Genomic DNA, 25,813 nt, shown 5'->3' on the forward strand with positions numbered 1-25,813 from the left:
CACTGGCTTGCTGGTGCTCTTTCATGCCGTCCCTGGGAGGGGTGCGTCACTTGAGTGGGTTGAGTTACTGACGTGATCTTCCTGTCTGGGTTGGCGCCCCCCTTGGTTTGTGCTGTGGTGGAGACCTCTGTGGGCTATACTCGGCCTTGTCTCAGGATTGTAAGTTGGTGGTTGGGGATATCCCTCTAGTGGTGCGGGGGGCTGTGCTTTGGCGGAGTGGGTGGGGTTATATCCTTCCTGTTGGCCCTGTCCGGGGTTTCTTCGGATGGGGCCACAGTGTCTCCGGACCGCTCCTGTCTCAGCCTCCAGTATTTATGCTGCAGTAGTTTATGTGTCGGGGGGCTGGGGGTTAGTTGGTTATACCTGGAGTACTTCTCCTGTCTTATCCAGTGTCCTGTGTGAATTTAAGTATGCTCTCTCTAATTCTCTCGTTCTCTCTTTCTCTCTGAGAACCTGAGCCCTAGGACCATACGTCAGGACTACCGGGCATGATGACACCTTGCTGTCCCCAGTCCGCCTGGCCTTGCTGCTATTCCAGTTTCAACTGTTCTGCCTGCGGCTACGAAACCCCTACCTGTCCCAGACCTGCTGTTTTCAACTCTAAATGATCGGCTATGAAAAGCCAACTGAGAGACCTGAGCCCTAGGACCATACGTCGGGACTACCGGCCGTGGTGACTCCCTTGCTGTCCCCAGTCCGCCTGGCCTTGCTGCTATTCCAGTTTAAACTGTTCTGCCTGCGGTTATGGAACCCCTACCTGTCCCAGACCTGCTGTTTTAAACTCTAATGATCGGCTATGAAAAGCCAACTGAGATTTATTCCTGATTATTATTTGACCATGCTTGTCACTTATGAACATTTTTGAACATCTTGGCATGGTTCTGTTATAATCTCCACCCGGCACAGCCAGAAGAGGACTGGCCACCCCTCATAGCCTGGTTCCTCTCTAGGTTTCTTCCTAGGTTTTGCCTTTCTAGGGAGTTTTTCCTAGCCACCGTGCTTCTACACCTGCATTATTAGCTGTTTGGGGTTTTAGGCTGGGTTTCTGTACAGCACTTCGAGATATTAGCTGATGTAAGAAGGGCTATATAAAATAAAATTGATTGATTGATTGATTTAGCTGGAATGACATTTTCGTATCCTATATATTTGACTGTGATATGGTTATCTCACCTAGCTATCTTAAAATGAATGCTCTTACTGTAAGTCGATCTCTGGATAAGAGCATCTGCTAAATGACTAAAATGTCAAATGTAAATGTTAATTATGTCAAATGTAAATGTTTTACATACAGATCTCATTACTGTATTGAATTATTTATTTTTAACTTTCTTTTAAATGGTAATGTCAGAAATGTATAATTTGAACAGTTCTTTAATAAAAAATATAGTTATTTGTTACATTTGACTGTGTAAAAACTAGCAGTACTAATTATTTCCATGCTTGAAAAAAAGTCGGAAGAGGTATATATATTGATGAAATTTTTTGCACATGGGGAGGAACGGGAGAAGAGCTGTCAGACTTTATGGCATTACTCAATGACATTGACTCTAATCTAAAATGCACTTTTGAATGTGACACTTAACATGTTCATTACCTCGATATGTGGATTGAGAAATCAAACCCTGTACAAAAACCTCCCCACAACTCTGTGCAGGGCCAAAGCTGGAATAAACATGTCCAACTTTTCACAACAACCATAACATTATCTAATTGATTTTAATCTGATGAACAGTATGTCAAATAATGTTTTACTACTTATTAATAACTCTTTGATTAGTTTGGGCTTCCAGCTTTTGCTCTGTCAGGCATTTTGACCATGACAATGATTAAAGCAACTTGCTGAGGACAGTTTTATACACAGTAATTAAGTTCATTTTCCACCACCGTGGTTTTTGTTATGGCGTGTAACACTGTGAACGGCTACAAAAAAGACCCACTAGAGCAGGGGTGTCAAACGTCCGGCCTGCGGGCCGGATCAGGCCCGCAAACGGGTTTAAGCCCGGATCCGGCCCGCGAGCTGCAATTTTTCAATAAAAGAAACTGCTGTTCCAATTGTGTCCACTGGATGGCACAATAGCAATTGTGTTAAGCAAGCAAACTGTTTATACCGGGGCAGAGCAAATAGGTCAAGCAAGTGCAGCCAGTCCGGATGAGCTACTTTGTTTTGCCCGCGATATTTATTACGGCTTCTACTTTTAACATTATGTGCTTTGGCACCCTCATTGCCCCAATATGTCTCTGTCAAAAAAGAGAAAAGTGGACGCAGAGTGCAGAGTGTTCCAAGAAAAATTGTCATCCTTCTATTTATTCACGGAATTGAATGGGAAAGCTGTATGTTTGGTGTGTTCACAGCATGTTGCAGTGCTGAAAGAATATAACCTTCATCGCCACTATGTGAGTGTTCATGTTGACAAATATGACAACTTTCAAGGACAGCGGACAAGAGAGAAGGTGAATGAACTGTTGGCGGGTCTGAAGAAACAGCAGTCTGTGTTTACTCACAGCCGAGACATCAGTGACGCTGCAGTGAAAGCTAGCTACCTCATTGCTAATGAAATCGCAGTGGCTTCAAAACCATTTAGTGAGGGTGAATTTGTAAAAACATGCATGATGAAGGCAGCTGAGATTGTGTGCCCTGAAAAGCACCAGGCTTTTGCAAATATCAGCCTGACAAGAAACACAGTTGCAGACAGGATTTCCGATCTTTCAGTGGATTTGGACAGCCAGTTGAAGCAAAAAGTAAAGTAATTTATTGCGATTTCGGTTGCAATTGATGAAAGCACAGACATTACAGGTGTTGCACAACTGTCCATTTTCATCCGCAGAGTTGATGACACATTGACCGTCACCGAGGAGTTCGTGGAGTTGGTGCCGATGACAGATACAACGACAGCAGCTGATATTTTCACTGCACTCGTCAGCGCGCTGGACAGGGTCGGAGTGGACTGGTCCCGCGCTGTCAGCCTGGCTACAGATGGTGCGCCCTCAATGATCGGGAAAAAAGCAGGCGTTGTGACAAAATTCAGAGAGAAAGTGCAATCTGCAAATGGAGGACGTGATTTTTGGACTTTTCACAAACAGCTGCAAGGGTGCAACAAAGTTGCCACGCAGTATTATGACAGCATACGTTCTTTCAAGTTGAAGCTGTCATTGTGGGAGACGCAACTCGCCGGTGGTGATGCAGCTCACTTCCCCTGTCTGAAAAATGTGTGCGCGACCCAACATGTGGCAGACATGAAGCGGTTCAAAGATAAAATAACGGGACTGTTAAGGGAGTTTGAGCAACGCTTTCAGATTTTTGGTGAACTGGAGAAAGACTTCAACGTTTTTTGTTCGCCATTAACCATGAATCCCTCTGATCTGCCCGTCAGCATCCAACTTGAAATAATATACTTGCAGTGTGACTCGGATTTGAAGGGCAAATTTGCCGCAGCTGGCTTGGACACATTTTATCAGAATCTCTTGCCAGGTTACCCCAACTTGACAGCCCTCGCTGCAAAACTGTTGTGCATGTTTGGAACCACATATCTTTGTGAGCATGTTCTCTGTAATGAGCATAAATAAAACAAAGCTGCGCTCAAGGCTCACGCACAAGCACTTGAATCACATCCTGAAGTTGGTTGCCACTCAGGATGTGACGCCTGATATTGATGCGCTGGTGAAAGCTAAAAGATTCCAGGTATCAGGAGTCAAATAAACTATGCAACCCCACTTAAAGTGCTGCATGAGAAACCCTGATATAGTTCTGTGATCTGTGATATACTTCTGTGAATCACTGAGGCATTGTGTGTTTGTGTGTTGTTTGTCCTCAGAATTTCAAATAGCTTGAGGTGTTTTATGATTAATAGTGATGTTGTGCTTTTGGACACACTGTCCTCAGGCTCCAGCTTTATGTTTATATGTTTTTATGTTGATGTGCTATTGTTTTTAATTGATATTATTTTATTTGTATATTTAACCTATTCTTGACTCTGTGGTTCTTGCACTTGTTTGGGGAACAGGATTTCATTATTTGTATCTACATTTCTGCCTGAGAAATGACACCCTGATATAGTTCTGTGATCTGTGAAACAGTTCTGTGAATCACTGAGGCATTGTGTGTTTGTGTGTTCTTTTTCTTTAGAATTTTCAAATAAACTTGAGGTGTTTTATGATTAATAGTGATGTTGTGCTTGTACTATTTTGGACACACTGTCCTCAGGCTCCAGCTTTATGTTTTATGTTGATAGTATTAAAACAAAGAAAACAATCTGAAGTTGTTGTTTTTAAGTTATATATACCATGATTTTACCGGTCCGGCCCACTTGGGAATAGATTTTCCTCCATGTGGCCCCTGAGCTAAAATGAGTTTGACACCCCTGCACTAGAGCGAAAGAACACTTTGTATTGTTCACCACCACATATGCATTGAACTCGCGCAAAGTGGGAGACGCTGCCAAGAAACACTGGCATGTTTTATCATCAGACCCAGCTTTGCCAGCTGAATTTAAGAACCCACCACTTATTGTATATAGGAGAGGTCGCAATTTACGTGACAAATTGGTCCATGCCAACTGCCAGCCACAAAATAAAATGAGCCATGTTATTTTCCGCCCTCTTCTTAACAGTAGCTATAAATGCAGAGGCTGTGCACAGCGCTGCATTATGATTAAGTGCCGATATTTCTGCCACCCACATACAGGAAAACGGTTCCAAATAAATGACATTATTACGTGCTCCACCACCCATGTTATCTACATGATTAAATGCCCATGTGGGCTGTGTTATGCTGGTAAAACCTTTCGTTCTCTCAAACAGAGAATTAGTGAACATAAAAGTTCAATCAGGAGAAACCACAGGGATGATCCAGTCGCAGTACATTTTATTGACCAAAAATATGACATTTAATGATGCCCATGCATATTATGTTGTAAATGTGAACATGAACTAATGCCACCACTTCAGCCTACTCTGATGTTTTTTCTTGCTCTCTACCCAATGATTTATGAAAACTTACTTGATATGTGACGTCCTCATTGTGGTTTTACAGACGTGTTGAATACGTTTTATGTACACACTTTATTAGAATACCTATGAAATGCACATTGTTATATTTGGTAACACATGTTCATTTTCCCTCGAATCCAACCCCATTCGATGCATTGAACGGATGTTTGTAAAGCAATGTCTACACAAGGGTGCAGATTAAAAACACTCTGAGGAAAGCTCTGAGGAAGGCCTTGAGGCCGATACGTAAAGCTGAATAAAGAGCAGTGATACTAGCAAGAGCAGTGTGTGGGTTTCTTCTTGTTTCTCTACAGTGATTTATTAAAAATGTAGTTATTTGTTTCATTTGACTGTGTAAAAACTAGCAGTACTACTTATTTATCTGAGAGTATATACAGCGTTTTGCAAAAAAACATGATTATTTGTCTTTCTGAAATGAAACCATCAAGTGCTAGATATGAAACAAAAACATGTATGTCATTGAACAACACACTATCTCTTTCATAATTTCTTTAAACAATAAAAGCTAATTTTGAAAGTTTTAGAATGAAACTCTTCAAATACACTTTTAGATACCAGATGAAAGTAATTAATGTAAACTAAAATCAGTGATGGACCAAGGATAGATCCTTGAGAAACTCCCAAAATGTAATTATTATGTTCTGATTTAGAGCTGTTCTGTGATGACTGAAACAATGGAAGTGATAATAGTAATAAATACTGTACTGTAAATAAATGATAATCCAAAGTTGACTACATTTTGTATATCATTTTGACTGTTCATAATGCAGGTCAACACAGTTAATAACAGTCTTATCCTTTTATACCAACTCTCAGGGACGGCTTGTTCAATAGGGCGATATGGGCGACGCACTGCCAAACGGGAAAAGGAAGGGATTTTTTTTCTAATCAATTATATCACGGCAACAGCAGTTATCAGTGTTCACGTCTGATCTGCCAGCCACTAAATGTCAAATCAGGCTAAAGTCGTGCTTCAAATGGCCCCGCCCGTTTTTGGGGCGATTTCAGTCAAGTTGAAAATCGCCCAGAAGTCTCTCATAGCCTGTCATGTAAAATCTATTTTTTCTCATTTCAAAGCTTTCAATACATTCTCTATGGGTGTCTGTGGGCTTGCACTTACGCGCTTTCGTCATACGTGACGTAACGTTGAACGTAACTAAGACAATGGCGGCTATCAGCGTCTCTGTTGCGACCTGCAGTGCGGCGTTATTTTATGTTTTTAATTTGTAGACTTAGTTTACAAACATTCTGCCAACCATGGATTTCCAGTGGTTGGTTTTGGACTGATCTTGTTGATCGTGTACATACCCTTCTGAACGGACTAAATAATGAAAACGCTGCTGGCAGCTGAATCCCAATACAGCTGGGAGACTTGGCTGGATGAGTCCCGGACAGAGAAGTGGAGCCGGCCACCTTCACCCTGGTCAGAGCGGACCGCGATCCTGGTAAGAGAGCGACTCTGTACCCCGACATTGAACTGCTTTCTGTGTCATTGCGACCTTACTATCAATTCAATTCCATTTAAGGGCTTTATTGGCATGGGAAACGTGTGTTAACATTGCCAAAGCAAGGGAAGTAGATAGTAAACAAAAGTGAAATAAACAATAAATATTAACAGTAAACATTACACTCAGAAGTTTCAAAAGAATAAAGACATTTCAAATGTCATATTATGTATATATACAGTGTTGTTACAATGTGCAAATAGTTAAAGTACAAATGGGAAAATAAATAAACATAAATATGGGTTGTATTTACAATGGTGTTTGTTCTTCACTGGTTGCCCTTTTCTTGTGGCAACAGGTCACAAATCTTGCAGCTGTGATGGCACACTGTGGTTTTTCACCCAGTAGATAAGGGAGTTTATCAAAATTGGGTTTGTTTTCGAATTCTTTGTGGATCGCTGTAATCTGAGGGAAATATGTGTCTCTAATATGGTCATACATTTGGCAGGAGGTTAGGAAGTGCAGCTCAGTTTCCACCTCATTTTGTGGGCAGTGTGCACATAGCCTGTCTTCTCTTGAGAGCCAGGTCTGCCTACGGCGGCCTTTCTCAATAGCAAGGCTATGGTCACTGAGTCTGTACATAGTCAAAGCTTTCCTTAAGTTTGGGTCAGTCACAGTGGTCAGGTATTCTGCCACTGTGTACTCTCTGTTTAGGGCCAAATAGCATTCTAGTTTGCTCTGTTTTTTTGTTTGTTCTTTCCAATGTGTCAAGTAATTCTCTTTTTGTTTTCTCATGATTTGGTTGGGTCTAATTGTGTTGTTGTTGTTGTTGTTGTTGTTGTTGTCCTGGGGCTGTGTGGGGTCTGTTTGTGTTTGTGAACAGAGGCCCAGGACAAGCTTACTTAGGGGACTCTTCTCCAAGTTCATCTCTCTGTAGGTGATGGCTTTGTTATGGAAGGTTTGGGAATCGCTTCCTTTTAAGTGGTTACTATCTGCCCCGTGAGTTCCCCCAATTGTTTGTTACCGTTGTGTACTGTTGATAATCACAAGTTTACTGGAGAACTGAGACCAAGTAGAGACTTTGGACAGGGTGGATATGGTATAATAAAGGCAGTTTATTCAGAGGTAAAGATATCTGGAATCGCGTGCACGGACTCGTGCACGTGTGTAGGTCACCTAAATCATCAGAAAAATTGCCCCTCCTGAGAATTTTTTCAGGAGCCGCCACTGCCAACTCTATATGCAAAGGAGCCTAACACACCACCTCTCTCTCTGAATAAAAAGTGACTGTCTGTCTCAGAGTCAGTTGGAGTAGAGAAGAGCTCCCAACAGTTCAGTTTCAGCACAAACCATGTTCCCTGCATCTCTGCTGCTGCTCCTGCTGGCATCCGCCTCCCATGAGTCTCTTGGGATTTGGGGGAAGGAATGGGTTGATGATCAATAAAATATACTAAGAAAATATATTTTTAACATTAGCCTTAACACTCATACTAATTACCATATGACTAATTATGTTTTTTTCCACCATAGAAAGCAATGGAGTGGATCTCCCATACATGCGATAATGGAGATATCTACAAAAATTATGCACTGAAAAACAAGTTCAGTATTTCAAGAGATGCCTCCAGCAACTCTGTGTCTTTCCAAGGGCAGAGCCTGCAACCTGAAGAAACAGCTGTGTATTACTGTGCTCGCTACCCTCCACAGTGATACAAACCAGCACCAGACCTGTATAAATACCCATGTACCCATTGGAGAATGGTGCAAGCACAACACCAAGATATCAAGATATTTCAGATTAATGCTCATTCTCAAAAACGGTTAAATTATAATTTGATAAGTTAACCTTACAAAAATCGTTAAAACAATACATCATTAATAGCTTAAAAGAAATGTAAACCCAAATAAAAATGCTGAACGTTGTGTTCCCGTGTTGCTGATTTTCAACATATCATACTATAGCCATTATTTATAGTCAACACATCCTACAAAAGCCATTATATATAGTCAACACATCCTTCTAAAGCCATTATATATAGTCAACACATCCTACCAAAGCCATTATATATAGTCAACACATCATACTAAAGCCATTATATATAGTCAACACATCATACTACAGCCATAATATATAGTCAACACATTATACTAAAGCCATTATATATAGTCAACACATCATACTAAAGCTATTATATATAGTCAACACATCATACTAAAGCCATTATATAGTTGAAGTCGGAATTTTACATACACCTTAGCCAAATACATTTAAACTCAGTTTTTCACAATTCCTGACATTTAATCTCAGTAAAAATTCACTGTCTAAGGTCAGTTATGATCACCACTTTATTTTCAGTGGTGAAATGTCAGAATAATAGTAGAGAGAATGATTTATTTCATCTTTTATTTATTTCATCAGATTCCCGGTGGGTCAGAAATGTATATACACTCAATTAGTATTTGGTAGCATTGTCTTTAAATTGTTTAACTTGCTGTCTCTGCCAGGCCGGTTCCCCTCTCTCCACTGGGATTCTCTGCCTCTAACCCTGTTACAGGGGCTGAGTCACTGGCTTGCTGGTGCTCTTTCATGCCGTCCCTGGGAGGGGTGCGTCACTTGAGTGGGTTGAGTTACTGACGTGATCTTCCTGTCTGGGTTGGCTCCCCCCCCCTTGGTTTGTGCTGTGGTGGAGACCTTTGTGGGCTATACTCGGCCTTGTCTCAGGATTGTAAGTTGGTGGTTGAGGATATCCCTCTAGTGGTGCGGGGGCTGTGCTTTGGCAAAGTGGGTGGGGTTATATCCTTCCTGTTTGGCCCTGTCCGGGGGTTTCTTCGGATGGGGCCACAGTGTCTCCGGACCGCTCCTGTCTCAGCCTCCAGTATTTATGCTGCAGTAGTTTATGTGTCGGGGGCTGGGGGTCAGTTGGTTATACCTGGAGTACTTCTCCTGTCTTATCCAGTGTCCTGTGTGAATTTAAGTATGCTCTCTCTAATTCTCTCGTTCTCTCTTTCTCTCTGAGAACCTGAGCCCTAGGACCATACGTCAGGACTACCGGGCATGCTGACACCTTGCTGTCCCCAGTCCGCCTGGCCTTGCTGCTATTCCAGTTTCAACTGTTCTGCCTGCGGTTACGAAACCCCTACCTGTCCCAGACCTGCTGTTTTCAACTCTTAATGATCGGATATGAATTGCCAACTGAGAGACCTGAGCCCTAGGACCATACGTCGGGACTACCGGCCGTGGTGACTCCTTGCTGTCCCCAGTCCGCCTGGCCTTGCTGCTATTCCAGTTTCAACTGTTCTGCCTGCGGTTATGGAACCCCTACCTGTCCCAGACCTGCTGTTTTCAACTCTTAATGATCGGCTATGAAAAGCCAACTGAGATTTATTCCTGATTATTATTTGACCATGCTTGTCACTTATGAACATTTTTGAACATCTTGGCATGGTTCTGTTATAATCTCCACCCGGCACAGCCAGAAGAGGACTGGCCACCCCTCATAGCCTGGTTCCTCTCTAGGTTTCTTCCTAGGTTTTGGCCTTTCTAGGGAGTTTTTCCTAGCCACCGTGCTTCTACACCTGCATTACTAGCTGTTTGGGGTTTTAGGCTGGGTTTCTGTACAGCACTTCGAGATATCAGCTGATGTATGAAGGGCTATATAAAATAAAATTGATTGATTGATTGATTTAACTTGGATCAAATGTTTCAGGTAGCCTTCCACAAGCTTCCCACAATAAGTTGGGTGAATTTTGGCCCATTTCTCCTGACAGAGCTGGTGTAACTGAGTCAGGTTTGTAGGCCTCCTTGCTCGCACACGCTTGTTCAGTTCTGCCCACAAATGTTCTATAGGATTGAGGTCAGGACTTTGTGATGGCCACTCAAATACCTTGACTTTGTTGTCCTTAAGCCATTTTGCCACAACTTTAGAAGTATGCTTGGGGTCATTGTCCATTTGGAAGACCCATTTGCGACCAAGCTTTAACTTCCTGACTGATGTCTTGAGATGTTATTTCAATATATCCACATAATTTTCCTTCCTCATGATGCCATCTATTTTGTGAAGTGCACCAGACCCTCCTGCAGCAAAGCACATCCACAGCATGATGCTGCCACCACTGTGCTTCACTTTTGCGATGGTGTTCTTCGGCTTGCAAGTGACCCCCTTTTTCCTCCAAACATAACGATGGTCATTATGGCCAAATAGTTCTATTTTTGTTTCATTAGACCAGAGGACATTTCTCCAAAATGTATGATCTTTGTCCCCATGTGCAGTTGCAAACCGTAGTCTGGCTTTTTTATTGCGGTTTGGGTGCAGTGGCTTCTTCCTTGCTGAGCGGCCTTTCAGGTTATGTCGATATAGGACTCGTTTTACTGTGGATATAGATACTTTTGTACCTGTTTCCTCCAGCATCTTCGCAAGGTCCTTTGCTATTGTTCTGGGATTGATTTGCACTTTCGCACCAAAGTACGTTAATCTCTAGGAGACAGAACGTGTCTCCTTCCTGAGCGGTATGGCGGCTGCGTGGTCCCATGGTATTTATACTTGCGTACTATTGTTTGTACAGATGAACGTGGCACCTTCAGGCGTTTGGAAATTGCTCCCAAGGATGAACCAGACTTGTGGAGGTCTACAATTTTTTTTCTGAGGACTTGGCTGATTTCTTTTGATTTTCCCAAGATGTCAAGCAAAGAGGCACCGAGTTTGAAGGTAGGCCTTGAAATACATCGACAGGTACACCTCCAATTTACTCAAATTATGTCAATTAGCTTATCAGAAGCTTCTAAAGCCATGACATAATTTTCTGGAATTTTCCAAGCTGTTTAAAGTCACAGTAAACTTACTGTATGTAAACTTCTGACCCACTGGAATTGTGATATAGTGAATTATAAGTGAAATAATCTGTCTGTAAACAATTGTTGGAAAAATTACTTGTGTCATACACAAAGTAGATGTCCTAACCGATTTGCCAAAACTATAGTTTGTTAACAAGAAATTTGTGGAGTGATTGAAAAACAAGTTTTATTGACTCCAACCTAAGTGTATGTAAACTTCCGACTTCAACTGTATATAGTCAACACATCATACTAAAGCCATTATATATAGTCAACACATCATATTAAAGCCATTATATATAGTCAACACATCATACTAAAGCCATTATATATAGTCAACACATCATACTAAAGCTATTATATATAGTCAACACATCATACTAAAGCGATTATAAATAGTCAACACATCATACTAAAGCCATTATATATAGTCAACACATCATACTAAAGCCATTATTTATAGTCAACACATCATACTAAAGCCATTATATATAGTCAACACATCATACTAAAGCCATTATATATAGTCAACACATCATACTAAAGCCATTACATATAGTCAACGCATCATGCTAAAGCCATTATATATAGTCAGCACATCATACTAAAGCCATTATATGTAGTCAACACGTCTCATTAGTAAAATCTGAACTACAGAGAGCAGAGCAAAGGACAGGGAGGAGAGAATCAAGGAATAGAGCAGATCTCTCCCTGTCAGGATATTTAAGCCTCTAGAGGGCGGTCTATGCAAAGTCTCCCTCCCATTCATCCCTTTATAATCAGACACAGATCTGGCCTTCTCATTGTAGGCTGCTTGGACTGATATTACAACATTACAAGTCCTGTACTAACTAACACTGAACAATGGAGCTTATGACTGTCTGGAGTTTAGTTGTCATGGTGATGTCCATACACTATAAGTAAAGCATTACATAGTGACTGAAGAATGTGTGAGTATCATGGTTAAACTCAAAATGTCTGTTAATACCAGATCTTCAACTGAGAGTCAACATTTTTGTTTTGCAGGTGTTTTCTGTGATGAGATGGATCAGTCACCTTCTCAGGTGAAAAGACCTGGAGACACTGTTAAATTGTCCTGTAAAGTCTCTGGGTTTGATATGACAAGCTTCTACATGCACTGGATAAGGCAGAAACCAGGCAAAGCACTGGAGTGGATTGGGAGAGTTAACTCTGGTTCAACAGATGCTCCAGTCTACTCCGACTCCCTGAAAGGCCAATTCACCCTGACTGAGGACGTCTCCACAAGCTCACAGTTCTTAGAGGCCAAGAGTCTGAGATCAGAGGACTCTGCTGTTTATTATTGTGCTCGAGAGACACACTGATTGAAGCTGGTGAAGCAGATGTACAGAAACCCACACCCCACCTAACAACATGGCACGCTGGAGTACTACTTCCTCTCTTTGTGTCACACTAGAATAGTACTGGGTATCATTACTGTAAATAATACATCAACAATATCACAAAATTACTACACAATAAAAGACTCCAGCCTGTAACATTCAAACTACACAATCAAACAATCTCTTGCCCAGTCTGGTCAAGCTTTCTTCTTGTCACACAAACAAGTAATTAACAAAGTATTCAGAACATATGAATCTGTTCCCCATCTCTGAATTCTCTATTTAATCTCTGTGTGATCTTCCCACCCTGTGAGGAGGAGTCAATGCAAAACTCTGACCTCTTCCATCACTACTTATCTCACTGCAGAGTAGAGGAGAGGGACTGAAGCTCTGACTAGTAGACTGAGTGATAGACATTGACAATAGTCTAACATGTTTAACAAAAATTACATAATAGGGCTACTGCTACTGATTATAGGACTGTCAGGTAAACACTTTGTTTTTACTTTCAACAGATGGTTGTGTGTCCTTAAAAGCTTTTCTTCAAGTTTTAAATGCTCTCTTTTTATCAACAGGTATTCATGGTCAGACGCTAACTGAGTCTGGACCTGTGGTTAAAAAGACTGAAGAATCACACCAACTGACGTGTACATATGATGGAATCTCAAACGATAACGCTGCCATTGGCTGGATCAGACAGGCTCCTGGGAAAGGAGTGGGTTGCTCATATTTCCGCTCCAAGTGGTAGTACTATCTCCTACTCCCAGTCTGTTAAGAATCGGTTCACCATCTCCAGAGACAACAGCAAACAGCAGGTGTATCTCCAGATGAACAGTCTGAAGACTGAAGACTCTGCTGTTTACTATTGTGCCAGAGACACAGTGACACAGGAGGCTGCAGCACCGTAGAAAAACTGATCAAGCACTTCTCTCACTGGCAGAGTCAAATTTGATGTGAGACAGACAAACTAAGGATCCAGCATAAATTCCAAGTTTATTGAAAGCATTCCATTCCTCATCAAGCTCAATGCAGCTTAATCCACTCCTCTGGCCATGTGCTGTTAGTCAGTACACATATATCTTCTTGATGACATCTTATTTACATTCAGCGGTATATCAGCATAATCCAATTCAGAGTTTGATTTACTGGTAGGGATTAATGTCCTCACTAAGCATAATGAAATATAGAAGCATAATTGTGGTAGCACACTTTATCTGTTAACTAAAAACAGTAATGGGCCTTGTATATATTATATCTTTGGGGGACACCAATAGTTAGATTCTCACCATCTGTGCCTTCTGTGCAGTTCTCAAAGCATCAATGATAATGATAATAATAACATACTGTAAACAATGAGCAGAACCATTCATAATGCAAGTCAATGCATCCTATAACAGATAATTGTATTATTATGATAAATAACTGTTCTCCTCAACATGTCACTGTGATATTAGTATTTTATATAACTGTACTTCTCCTTTAATCCTAAATCTCAGACTTTGATTCAAAGCAATTCCCCTGTTTTTATATAAAAAGGAGTCCCTCTCTCGTTCACTCAGATGGAGTGAATAAGTATCAGTTCAGCTTCCTCACAAACCATGTTCCCTCCATATCTGCTGCTGTTGCTGCTGCGGGCAGCTCCCTTTCAGGCATTAGGTGATTTAATGCAAAACATAGGATGCTATTTCTTGAAGAAATATTACTATAACATAATCAAACTGTATCAATTTATCATGTATCTAATGTTAGACCATTTCCAAACATCTAGATTTCCCCCCCACAGGTGTGCAAGGTATTGTTGACCCAGATCTCACCCAGCCAAGCTAAATGGTTGTAACGCCCAGAGAATCTTTGAGTATCACCTGTAAGGTCTCTGGCTGTTCTATCAGTGATGACAGCTATACCACAGACTGGATTAGACATCCTGTAGATAAAGCTATGGAATGGTTCAGATGGAAACTGCAAAGATAGTTTGAAAAGCAGGTTCAGCATCTCCAAAGATGGTTCCAACAACATAGTGACTTTAAAAGGGCAGAGAATTCAAACTGAAGACACAGCTGTGTATTACTGTGTCAGATATAATGACACAGAGTGGTGTGAAGCAAAGCATGACCTGTACAAAAACAACAAAATGTCTGTCGCATGTAACCATCGTTCCCTAAGGATTACCCAGTTCATATTGTCACAGTCAAAATGGACACTTCCTGGGAATGTGAGATAAACTGTCTGAAAAGCTTTATACATAACTAGTACATCTATATGCAGTCATAATTAAATCATGAATAACATACTTGTACGTGTAAGTTCAAAACGGTTGAATGTTTATAAGCAGGTTATAAGCAGATAAAAAAAAAAAAAAGTGATACTAAGTTTTTTATTTTATTAGTTATTTTAGTGATAGAAATTATGAACATCCAATTGCACCAAAGGAGCTGGAGCTAGTATTAAACAGAAAGGTTAAACCATTCATAATGATGCTGACTGAATAACTGTCACACCCGGGCTCTGGGACTCTATATGTTGAGCCAGGGTGTGGTCATTCTATGTGGTGTATTTCTATGTTGGTAGTTCTTGTTTGTGTATTTCTATGTTGGCCTGAGTGGCTCCCAATCAGAGGCAACGAGTGTCAGCTGTCGTTGGTTGTCTCTGATTGGGAGCCATATTTAAACTGTCTGTTTTCCCTTTGTGTTTGTGGGATCTTGTTTCCGTTTGGTTTGTTTCCTTGTTGGTTATGTTTAACCGTAGGACTGCACGTTTCGTTTTGTTGTTTTGTATCGTGTGTGCACTTTAATTAAATAAAGTGAAGTATGTTCGCAACTAACGCTGCGCATTGGTCTACTCCATACGACGATCGTGACAGAAGATCCCACCATACAAGGACCAAGCAGCGTGTCCAGGAGCAGGCAGCCTGGACGTGGGAGCAGATCTTGGACGGGCAGGGGTCCTGGACCTGGGAGGAAATCCTGGTCGGGATGGATCGCCGGCCATGGAGTGAGACGGTAGAGGCGCGACGGAGAGAGGAGCAACGGCGTAATCAGTGTCGTCGTCAGACGGAGGAGAGGCAACACCTAAAAATGTTTAGGGGGGGGGCACAGGGCATGGACGACGGGGCTGATGGAGGCAGACAAGGGGCGAATTCAGAAGGCCACCAGGTTACGGGGGTCACTGGTCAAAGAAGGGAAGGAAGGTGTAGAGGCACGGCGAGAGGTACTGGGGTGTGTTACCAGTCCGGTCCGGCCCGTTCCAGATCCCGGTGTAGGGCCAGTGGTGTGTGTCCCCAGTACGGTCCGGTATGTTCCTGCCCCTCGCACCAAGTGTACGGTGCGCGTCGCCAGCCCGGCCCGGCCTGTTCCTGCCCCTCGCACCAAGCCTACGGTGCGCGTCGCCAGCCCAGCCCGGCCTGTTCCTGTTCCCCGCACCAAGTCTACGGTGTGCGTCGCCAGCCCGGCTCGGCCTGTTCCTGCCACTCGCACCAAGCCTACGGTGCACGTCGCCAGCCCAGCCCGGCCTGTTCCTGTTCCCCACACCAAGTCTACTGTGTGCGTCGCCAGCCCGGCTCGGCCTGTTCCTGCCACTCGCACCAAGTCTACGGTGCGCGTCGCCAGCCCGACCCGGCCTGTTCCTGCCACTCGCACCAAGCCTACGGTGCGCGTCGCCAGCCCGGCCCGGCCTGTTCCTGCCCCTCGCACCAAGTGTACGGTGCGCGTCGCCAGCCCGGCCCGGCCTGTTCCTGCCCCTCGCACCAAGTATACGGTGCGCGTCTCCAGCCCGGCCCGGCCTGTTCCTGCCCATCGCACCAAGTATACGGTGCGCGTCACCAGCCCGGCCCGGCATGTTCCTGCCACTCGCACCAACCTACGGTGCGCGTCGCCAGCCCGGCCCGGCCTGTTCCTGCTACTCGCACCAAGCCAGGGGTGCGAGTCGTCAGCCTGGTAAGGCCCGTTCCTGCTCCACGCACCAAGCCAGGGGTGCGAGTCGTCAGCCTGGTCCAGCCCGTTCCGGCTACTCGCACCAAGCCAGGGGTGTGAGTCGTCAGTCCGGTGAGGCCCGTTGCTGCTCCACGCACCAAGCCAGGGGTGCGAGTCGTCAGTCCGGTAAGGCCCGTTCCTGCTCTACCCACCAAGCCAGGGGTGCGTATCGTCAGCCCGGTCCGGCCCGTTGCTGCTCCACGCACCAAGCCAGGGGTGCGCATCGTCAGCCCGGTACGGTCCGTTCCTGCCTCACTCACCAAGCCAGGGGTGCGTGTCGTCAGTCCGGCACAACCCGTGCCTGGTTCACCGGTGCCTAATCAGGTACCGGTCAGCTGCTCCACAACGGAGCTGAAGCTATCCGCTCCTACTATGTCCAGTTCAGCTTCAGCCAGCGGGGCCAGATTGGACCAGGGGCGCTATGGGGGGATGATTGGAGGGTGGTGGGCAAGCCCGGAGCCAGAACCGCCGCCGAGGAGGAATGCCCACCCAGCCCTCCCCTGTTTGGTTATAGTTGAGGCGCGGTCGCAGTCCGCGCCTTTAGGGGGGGGTACTGTCACACCCGGGCTCTGGGACTCTATATGTTGAGCCAGGGTGTGGTCATTCTATGTGGTGTATTTCTATGTTGGGAGTTCTTGTTTGTGTATTTCTATGTTGGCCTGAGTGGCTCCCAATCAGAGGCAACGAGTGTCAGCTGTCGTTGGTTGTCTCTGATTGGGAGCCATATTTAAACTGTCTGTTTTCCCTTTGTGTTTGTGGGATCTTGTTTCCATTTGGTTTGTTTCCTTGTTGGTTATGTTTAACCGTAGGACTGCACGTTTCGTTTTGTTGTTTTGTATCGTGTGTGCACTTTAATTAAATAAAGTGAAGTATGTTCGCAACTAACGCTGCGCATTGGTCTACTCCATACGACGATCGTGACAATAACAACTATTAAAGGTTAAACTATTCATAATGATGCTGACTGAATAACAACTATTAAAGGTTAAACTATTCATAATGATGATGACTAAATAACAACAATTAAATGTTAAACCATTCATAATGATGCTGACTAAATAATAACTATTAAAGTTTAAACCATTCATAATGATGCTGACTAAATAATAACTATTAAAGGTTAAACCATTCATAATGATGTTGACTAAATAACAAATATTAAAGGTTCAACCATTCATAATGCTGCTGACTAAATGACAACTATTAAAGGTTAAACAACTCATAATGATGCTGACAAAAGTACAATTATTAAAGGTTACACCATTCATAATGATGCTGACTAAATAACAACTATTATTAAAGGTTAAACCATTCATACTAATACTGAATAAATAACAATTATTAATAAACGTTAAACCATTCATAAGACAGCTGATGTTCTGAAAGAGCTGCAAAATCTGGACCCCTACAAATCATCTGGGCTAGACAATCTGGACCCTTTCTTTCTAAAAATAGCCACCGAAATTGTCGCAACCCCTATTACTAGCCTGTTCAACCTCTCTTTCGTAACGTCTGAGATCCCCAGAGATTGGAAAGCTGCCGCGGTCATCCCCTCTTCAAAGGGGGTGACACTCTACATCCAAACTGTTACAGACCTATATCCATCCTGCCCTGCCTTTTGAAAGTTTTTGAAAGCCAAGTTAACAAACAGATCACAGACCATTTCGAATCCCACTGTACCTTCTCCGCTATGCAATCCGGTTTCCGAGCTGGTCATGGGTGCACCTTAGCCACGCTCAAGGTCCTAAACGATATTATAACCGCGATCGATAATAGACAGTACTGTGCAGCCGTCTTCATCGACCTGGCCAAGGCTTTCGACTCTGTCAACCACCGCATTCTTATTGGCAGACTGAATAGCCTTGGTTTCTCAAATGACTGCCTTGCCTGGTTCACCAACTACTTCTCAGATAGAGTTCAATGTGTCAAATCGGAGGGCCTGTTGTATTGACCTATGGCAGTCTTTACGGGGGTGTCACAGGGTTCAATTCTTGGGCCGACTCTTATCTCCGTGTATATCAATGATGTCGCTCTTGCTAATGGTGACTGTCAGATCCACCTCTACGCAGACGATACCATTTTGTATACATCTGGCCCTTCATTGGACACTGTGTTAACAAACCTCCAAACGAGCTTCAATGCCATACAACACTCCTTCCGTAGCCTCCAACTGCTCTTAAACACTAGTAAAACAAAATACATGCTCTTCAATCGAACGCTGCTGGCACCCGCCCACCCGACTAGAATCACTACTCTCGACGGGTCTGACCTAGAGTATGTGGACAACTACAAATACCTAGGTGTCTGGTTAGACTGTAAACTCTCCTTCCAGACTCACATTAAGCATCTCCAATCAAAAGTTAATCTAGAATCGGCTTCCTATTTTGCAACAAAGCCTCCTTCACTCATGCTGCCAAACATGCCCTCGTAAAACTGACTATCCTACCGATCCTTGACTTCGGCGATGTCATTTACAAAATAGCCTCCAACACTCTACTCAGCAAATTGGATGTAGTCTATCACAGTGCCATCCGTTTTTCCACCAAAGCCCCATATACTACCCACCACTGTGACCTGTACACTCTTGTTGGCTGGCCTTCACTACATATTCGTCGCCAAACCCACTGGCTCCAGGCCATCTATAATTTACTGCTAGGCAAATCTCTTCCTTATCTTAGCTCATTGGTCACCATAGCAACACCCACCTGTAGTATGCGCTCCAGCAGGTATATCTCACTGGTCATCCCCAAAGCCAACACCTCCTTTGGCCGCCATTCCTTCCAGTTCTCTGCTGCCAATGACTGGAACGAACTGCAAAAATCTCTGAAGCTGGAGACTCTTATCTCCCTCACTAACTTTAAGCATCAGTTGTCAGAGCACCCTACCGATCACTGCACCTGTACACAGCCCTTCTGAAATTAGCCCACCCAACTACCTCATCCCCATATTGTTATTTATTTTGCTCATTTGCACCCCAGTATCTCTATTTGCACATCATCTCTTGCACATCTATCATTCCAGTGTTAATACTAATTGTAATTATTTTGCACTATGGCCTATTTATTGCCTTACCTCCATAACTTGCTACATTTGCACGCACTGTATATATATTTTCTGTTGTATTTTTGACTTTATGTTTTGTTTTACCCCATATGTAACTCTGTGTTGTTGTTTTTATCGCACTGCTTTGCTTTATCTTGGCCAGGTCGCAGTTGTAAATGAGAACTTGTTCTCAACTGGCTTACCTGGTTAAATAAAAAATGCTGACTAAATAACAATTATTAATAAAGGTTAAACTATTCATACTAATGCTGACTAAATAACAATTATTTTGAGTGTGTTGAAAACGAAGACATTATAAACCTTATTATAAGAGAGGCTCATACTTGTTTATAGCAGTTATAAAGCATTGTACCTGGAGGATTTAGGTAACATTTTCTAATTATAAAGATGAATTAAACCATGTTATAATATATACTACTTTACAAAACAGTTAACTGACGATTAGAATATTCCAAAATATTTGAAGAAATAATAGATATGTGTGTTATTACCTATCCACAACCATCTGAATGTGTTGCTATCCTCATAGAGCAGGTGTGTGGTACTGGTGGGAGGTTTTTGTTATGGTGTGTATCACTGTGACTATACGGGGGCCACAGTGATATTACGCCGTACAAAAACCCCTTTTATCCTCTGTGGACACATCAACACTGAACAGGTCAAATAAAGACCCTCCACGACAATGGTACCAATGTAAACCTAATGAAACCTCACCATAAACATGATTTGGCCATAGCCATGATATTGGAGTTTGTACTGTGACATAAATCCATACATTTGCAAACAACTGTCACAAACTGACAATGGATACACCTTTAGTCACAAACAATAATAACAAACATTGAAGATTAATCCACCAACTCATAGAGAATATAATACTGTAAGAATCTGTAGTAATGCTACAATGTATAGTTTTAGCCATGGTTATATGTTTCTTATACCTGACTGAGAGCAGACAGAGTCATATGGAATCCCTATGGAGATGTGAAGGAGGTGTTTTTGTGCTGGGGTATATCACTGTGATATGGGGTTTGGGTTTACAGTGAAATGAGGCTGTACAAAAACCTTGGAGACAAAACCTGCATTATATCTGCCTGAGGATTGGGACAATGGGGAGAAACCATACAATATTCTTCTAATGATCGTCTGATATTGTTATAATCCATTGTAAATTGTTTTACATTTTTTAAAGTATGTTTTGATGGAGTGATGGCATGACATGGACCTGAGCATCAGTTTTTAAAAGGTATACAAAACTGAATTCACAACATCTGTACTCAAGAAATCAAGTGTATGATCCTATTGTTATATTGCATTATATTTCAATGTCTGTTGGATTCAGTATCATGACTTTAAACCTGCCTATTGAGGTGCAGGGTTTTTGTACAGGCAATGAATGGAGACATAGCACTGTGATGCTTTTGACTACTGGGGTAAAGGGACACAAGTCACAGTCTCAACAGGTAAGCAAACTTTTATTTATTACATCTATCAAATGTTTAATTTTCCCATTCTATTTTATGTGTAGAAAGAACATATTTTGTACTTTGCATTTTTCAGATGTAAAATGCCATTGAATAGACCTGTTCATAGTCCAGTAAAGAAATGGTTTACCTAAATTTGCTTATTTCCTTGAAAGTCAAATAGTTCCTCAATTTCTTGGTTCTGCTGTTGTAGAATAATGCAGAAGTTTGTTTCCTAAAGGTTTATAAATAGAAAACCTTTCGTTCCTCAGAAAAAACATTATAGTCTAAGAGAAAATGATCCATATTGTGGAAATATATTGTTGACCAAGTGTGACTATGTTAGAATGTTGTATCTATTTAGATAATTTTTTTACAAACCAAATTACTTTGGTTTAGTGATGAAGTTATCAAGATTAGTTGAAACTGATTGCTGTAAAGAGGGTCGTTTTTGTATTGCTTGGCATAGGCCCTTGTCACACTGTGTTCAGCTACTTTGACTATTGGGGGAAAGGAACAATGGTCAGAGTATCATCAGGTAATACATAGTTTTTTTGTCTTTTTTTATGCAGTAAGATTTATATAGTTTGTAGATAAATCATTGTTTTATGGAGGAAAGTTAAAATTATGACTTGGATACTGATGTTAGTGTAGTACACCTAGGTAGGGCAGTATTGTTTGTTCATCTCCTCACATACTTCTTTCACTGTTTGCGATTGGTGTTTAATTGGTTAATTATGTAGGCTTTGCTTTATGTCGAAAATGACCCTATGAAAATGAAAATGTAGGAGTCAAACACACAAACCAATTAAAGGGTATGATAATATGAGCAGAGTTAATCTTATCCTATATTGAATTGAGTGTTAATTGGCATCACCATAATCCATATAAATCATTTAATTAAAATTATTTTAATTAATTGGTACTAGAGGTAACAGCATGTTTTATTTTATGGTTGTTTTCACTGGTAAATGTGTCTGCAATTGAATGTGTTAATGTGTACTTAATTGGGCCTTCCTGTATTATACCTTTTCAAAAATGTTTTTTCTATTCTACTGAGATAGTTACTGTATGTTCGTATTCTTGTCTTTTATTATTTCTTATTGTTGTTGCATTGTTGAGAAGGAACCTGCAAGTAAGCATTACGTTAGACGGTGCATACCATGTGTATCCTGTACATACAACTAATAGAATATTAAACTTAGTGGTAGTTATATCTTAAAGAATAGAAGACAACCAACTACGTAGAACTAAATGGTGCCTTATAGTGCAAGATTAAATGAACAAGTAGTTCTTAGGTTATAACTGTGTAATGACCATTTTACCACGGTAATTCCTAGTAGTTACCTCGTCATTTCTGTACATTCAAATAAAGTTATTTCTTTCTTTCTTTCTTTTTTTCTTTCTTTCTTTCTTTCTTTCTTTCTTTCTTGCAGCAACCATAGCCCCCCCTACTCTGCTCACTTTTATGAACTGTGGAACCCCTACTAACAACGTCTACAGCATCGGTTGTGTCGCTACCAGGTTTTCTCCTTCCTCACTCAACTTCAAATGGACAGACGCCAGCGGGAGTGCGCTGACGGACTTCATCCAGTACCCGGCGGTCCAGAGCGGGGAAACCTACACAGGAGTCAGTCAGCTCCGCGTGGATGAGAATGTCTGGAAATCCTCAACAACTTTCAAATGTTCTGTGGAACATCCTGGAGGTGAAAGACAGAAGTCATCAATAAACCAGGTAAGATGTGGTCATTATATTATATTGAAGTTGGTTCTATTTTTCTAAAGATTGCATTTTAATGTTTGTGATGTAAACTATTTATGTTTAGAAAACCTGCTATAGAAAGATGCTTGGTGTTTACCCTGGATTTCTTTGAAAATATAATTATTATTTCAATAAGGGGTTAAACTAACATGCGTCCATTTCTTTTACCTCCCACCTCTCAGTCTTACTTCCAACAGTGTCTTTGCTGTCGGCGCCCATTGGAACCACCCAGTACCTGATGTGTATGATTGAACATTTCGCCACAACGAACGTCACTGTCACCTGGAAGAAGAATGACAAGAAGGTGGAGGACCCAACCCCTACTATAGGCCAACAGCAGTCAGGCCTCTTCTCAGCCAGCAGTCTGCTGAAGGCCATCAACACTGACTGGAACAACAAAGTCAAGTACAGCTGTGTGGTGCAGCACGAGGAACAACATCTCCAAAACAGGTATGTACATAGGAGTAGTCTGTACTACAATTGATGTCATGCACACATACATTGGAGGTTTCAGTGAGTTTTACTGAGAGGATACTGTGGCTGTATGTGACACACAAGCGCTAGCACACACACTCTACACACACGTACAGTGTAATATTGTTTTATGGTGGTATTATACATATTGTATGGTAGATATGTAGTGGTTTAACAATGCTATATGATGTACTGCTTTATCTTTTGTTTTATATGTAATGTAAGTGTCTTAATTTGTTTGGACCCCAGGAAGAGTAGCTGCTGCCTTGGCATGAACTAATGGGGATCCCTAATAAATACAAAATTACAAACACATAGTTTTTGTAATGGCATGAGTCACTGTGTACGGGAGAGGCCACAGTGATAAACATCAATGCAAAAACCTCTCCATAGACATGAGGGTTGACAGGATTGTACTGTATAAACACTGACTGCATTCTGGACCCATATGGGAGAGCATTTCACTGTTATCAATTTGAATGGTCATATTTTCATCTTCATTTTTGAGCATGTTCTCCATTCCATTATTGGTTATTATTCTGCTATTGTGTCCTATGTTTCTAATTTCATATTGATTCCTACTGTGCTGTTTTTAGCCAAATTGTTAATTGACAATCATGTTTATTTTTCTGACATGCCTGTCTCTATAAATATACAGTGTAGCCTCCTTTAAAGGTGGTCTATCCTGCCATTAAAGATGTAACGATCATGGTTATCCAGACATATAGCTTTATTTATAGGAGGTATTGACATTCTGATACAAAACCCATGCCCTGTTAAGTAGAACCAATGAATGTTGAACAGGTAGAGACTTGTTAACTAAACTTAAGGCCCAGTCTATCCTGTCTCAGGTGCCAGACTTATTATGGACAGATCACTCCATCTACAGTGGACTATTACTTTTCAAACAGTTATTATGCTTTAAGACATGCAAATATACAGAAAGGATGAAAATGCAGATGTTTTCAGCTACATTTGTGGTCTGTAGCACCATCAAGGACTTTTCTCTGATGACATAGACCCTCTGAGAAAACTGAAGCAGGAGAACCTTACCTCGTAAGAATCTGACTTTCTGGGCCTGAGATATTGAAACTTTAATGTCATATTTAAGAGGTAAAATGTACAAGTAGCCAAATACTCACAGATTCTGACCAAATTTACTGAAAATATAAACTGACTATTTAATCGTACATACTTAGAGTATGGAATAAACATATTTATGGTTACTTTTATTATGCTTTAAGTTACACTGAAACAGCATATTTTCCATCATTTTGGTCAAACTGCATGAGAAGTAACTATTAATGCATTCATTCCATAGTCTAAGGGTTTATGTTTGATAATCCATTCCGTTCCACACAGGCCCTGCTCTCCTTTTATTAGTTGTGTCTGTTTCTCTCACACACCCCACCCCTCTCTCTTCCCGTCTGTGACCCTCACAGCTGTGTGGCACCACACTTGGTGAACTCCAGTCTGTCACCTGGGTGTTTCAGGGTCCCAGTTTAGCATCTCTGATGATTCAGATAGACAGTTAAAGCAGTTAAGTAGCCCAGGGACTGCAGGGACTGTCCCTATAAACTTTCATGATCTAATTCTCACTACCTTGTTTCAGCTGAGGAGAAACAGCCTTTTGTATAAGCCAGCTGGTGGCTGGTTACCATACAATGTTTCAACCACATGAACACGATTTGCATTTGGTTTGAATAAATTATGAGATGGATCAAAGAATCAGACAATTGAATCGCTATTACACGTATATTACAGGCAGTTATCAACAGTTGTATTAATTATAATATTTAATATTTTCAGTCATTCACTGCTACTCATCACACACAATGTTATTGACAGACCATATTCATGGTTTGTGTTTGGTAATAAATATAACACACTTTTCAAGAATTGCACTGAACAATGAGTCCTTAACTAAAATAACAAATTTCTCTTTGTGGTTTCTCATAGCTGTTCTGGGCACCTCCACCTAAATACATTACTATGTCTTCATTGTAATTATTTATAGGGGAGAGAGTTTAAGAATGTGTTTTATAAGGCTTGTCTATCAAAATGAGTGTTGGGTGCAATAGTTCAAAGCTACCCAAGCATGACTTCTACCCAGGATGCACCTGTACTCTGATAAAGCCATTTCCCTGATATAGTAACTTGATTAACCCTAAAAAAGGACCAATGTACAAAGTGCAGTAATATATATATATATTACTGCACTTTGTACATTGGTCTTACAATATATATACAGTTGAAGTCGGACATTTCAATACGCTTAGGTTGGAGTCATTAAAACTCGTTTTTCAACCACTCCACACATTTCTGGTTAACAAACTATAGTTTTGGCAAGTCGGTTACGACATCTACTTTGTGCGTGACACAAGTAATTTTTCCAACAATTGTTTACAGACAGATTATTTCACTTATAATTCACTG

At 41.6% G+C, this 25,813-nt stretch overlaps 1 pseudogene; it reads left to right on the forward strand.

The window, feature by feature from the left end:
• The first annotated feature begins 21,660 nt into the window (after window positions 1-21,660).
• On the forward strand, window positions 21,661-24,993 carry LOC123491167 (annotated as a pseudogene).
• The last annotated feature ends 820 nt before the right edge of the window (window positions 24,994-25,813 follow it).

This window comes from Coregonus clupeaformis, chromosome 7, assembly GCF_020615455.1.
Source record: "Coregonus clupeaformis isolate EN_2021a chromosome 7, ASM2061545v1, whole genome shotgun sequence".
Taxonomy (NCBI): Eukaryota; Metazoa; Chordata; class Actinopteri; order Salmoniformes; family Salmonidae; genus Coregonus; species Coregonus clupeaformis.